The sequence below is a fragment of the Monopterus albus genome, unplaced genomic scaffold (genome assembly GCF_001952655.1).
Source record: "Monopterus albus unplaced genomic scaffold, M_albus_1.0 scaffold19.1, whole genome shotgun sequence".
Lineage (NCBI taxonomy): Eukaryota > Metazoa > Chordata > Actinopteri > Synbranchiformes > Synbranchidae > Monopterus > Monopterus albus.
Window position 1 is genome coordinate 610292 of NW_018127899.1, and position 2809 is coordinate 613100.

General features: G+C 43.1%; 1 protein-coding gene across 10 annotated transcripts in view; it reads left to right on the plus strand.

Annotated features, from left to right (window-relative positions):
* LOC109956368 (transcription factor SOX-6-like) overlaps nt 1-2809 on the plus strand; it is a 104031-nt gene that overhangs the window by 57828 nt on the left and 43394 nt on the right. The window lies entirely within an intron of this gene.

Consider the following 2809-nt stretch of genomic DNA (forward strand, 5'->3'; position numbering starts at 1 on the left):
GGGAAATAGGTCAGAGTCTGTGTGTGTGTGTGTGTGTGTGTGTGTGTGTGTGTGTGTGTGTAATTTTGAAACATGACAGGATTATAAAGTATCGTTCAGTGTTGCAAAACTAAATTGGCCAAAGAGACTTAAGGAGGGGTAAAAAGAGAAGGCAGAGGAAGAGTGGTGATAAGATGAGAGGGGAGGGAAACTGAAGAGGTGAATGAGAGAGGTGACGAGAAAAGGAGAGGAGAAGAGAAAGAGAGGAGAGAGAAGAAGGAAAAAAGATGTGTGAGTAAAGAGAGAAGAGGGTTTGAAAACAGGGCAAAGATGAGGGAAAGAAGAGAGAAAAAGAGGAGCAATAAGGAAAAGCAAGCAAAGAAAATAGAAGAGCGGGAAGATGAGAAATAAAGGGATGAAAAAGGAAATAAATGAGAAAAAAGGATATGAGGAATCAAGGCAGTAGTGAAGACAAGAGGAGAAAGGAAAAGGATAAGGACAGGAGATGGGAGGGAACAAGAGAGGAGAAGGAGAAAATATGAGCAATAAGAAGAAGGGAGGTGAGAAGAACAGCTGAAAGGATTAAGAAGAGGAGATGAGAAGAGAGGGATAAGGGTAGGGAAGGAGAGAAAAGGAAAGGGGGAATATGATGAAAGAAGAGTGAAGGAAAGCAGAAGAATGAACAAGAAGAAAAGAGAAAATGAGAAGAAGAGAGAAGAGGAGGATTCAATAGAGCTGAGGAGGAGAGAGGAGAGGAGAGGCCATGGGGAGAGTCTGTACTTGGAAGTAGAGTAACTGATGGGGAGGTTGTCTGGGGAAACCAAAAACAAGAAAGAATGAAAGCATGAAAAAGGAGACAAGAAGAGGAGAATGTTGCCTTTGATACAGGGGTGCTGAGGGGTAATTTCTCTGTTTGCAAGTCTGTGTATGTGTGTGTGTGTGGGGGGGGCAACCTGGGGTACAATAGGGGCCTGACAGGGCAACAATGGAGACTCTGTTAGTATGCAGGTAGTGTTGGGGCCACCCTGCAATCTCCCCACATGGCCCCAGGCAAGACCTTACACACACACACACACACACACACACACACACACACACACACACACACACACACACGAGAAAGAACTTCTAAACAAGATAAACTTCAGTGTGGACATGTGCGAGTTCATGTTCCACACACACAAGCAGATACAGACAAATAAGATGAACTCAATCGCACACACCGACAATGATGAAATCAAGAACTTCTCATCATGTTGAGAGTGGTTTGCATTTATTAAACAAGAAGAATCACACATGCAGCAACAGTAGCTCCAGGGTCGGCCTGTGTTATGTTGCCTATACTGGTGATGATTTTCCAGCCAAATGCAGCAATGCAAATCAAAGTTGTTAAGCACTTTAACATGTGGTCACACAGAGCACTGAAGCTGTCCTGGGTGGTAACAGCTGTTTTGTTCAGGTTTCCCAGCCACTGGTCCATTCATCAGCTGCATTGCACCCCAATGCAAGTGTACAACACCATCATTAGAACACCTCTCACTATACTTAATGTTTTGGTGCCATCCCAACCTCCTCTTTAAATGCTTTATTATTTCACCAAACTGTAATGTTCACGTACTGTACTGTAGGTATTGAGTGCCGTAGGAATAACATACTTTTGTAGGCCGGCCTGAAGTTAGCAGCACTCAGGTTCCTTTGACAAAACAGCCAATGTGATTTTTCCTTTTTGGATTGTTGCAGAAAAAAAGCTCTGTGACAAACATTTATGACACTTTCATGTTTTATTTCAGCAAGATAATCACCACAAGTGAACACCACATTGTGAGTTTACAATACAATCACCAGAAGTAAAAAGCTATTGTTAGGCTATAAACAAACTACACCACGGTCCCATGACTTCAGCGTCACCACCACGGCTTCCGACCGCTCTTACCACTTCTACAAATTCCTTTCCTCTTAGCATGACCTGATCTAACTAGTGATCATGGCTGTGTTAGTTAGAATAGTTTGCAAGTGTGTGAGTATAGAAATAACTAGACTGTAAAGGCGGGCTAGTGAGTAGATGAGTCTCCGTGTTCGGTGTGATGATGTTTATCATCCCAGACAACTTCTGTAGTCTCATCTAGCCACTTGTTAGCAACCACCTATTTTAAGATGCGTAAAAGCATTAAAAAAGTCATGAGTGTGGTATTTACTGGCACATTTTATGTCATGGAACACAACATGAAAATGTGTTGGCCTTGTGTTAACCACAGACTGTATTTCAGCCATCTAACCCAAAATTCATTGACTTCAGGGTGAGGGAAGCTGAAGTGAAAAAGGCTAACTCAGTTCTGGGTTTTAAGATTCACTACTACAGCACTTTATTAAGGGCGGGTATTTCTTCTGGCAGAGTTTTTACTTTGAAGCCGTTCCCACCAAACTGTTTTCTATAACTGGTTAATTTATTAACATTAGAGTTTCTGACTGACATGTTTTTCTTTAACTGACAGTCAGTCATGATTGAGGCTTTGACTTTAGCTATTGGAGTACATATCACTTCAGCAAAACAACGGCCACCCCCCCCCCCCCCCAACTCACTCGGGCCAATTCTCAGAAGTGTTTATGGTTTCATCTGTGGGAAGCCAGAGTGATAGCATCTTCTTGTTACTGCACTAGCAGCTCTGACTGGTATGTCGGGGTGCCTGCAGGGAGGGCATGGGATGTCGGGGATAGCGACAACCTCCCTTGTGTTCAGCCGTCCCGGTGAGGTATCTGGCCAACAACAACAAGCACACACTCCCATGGATAACAGCAATAGAGTAAACAAAAATTTTACTGCAAGTGAAAT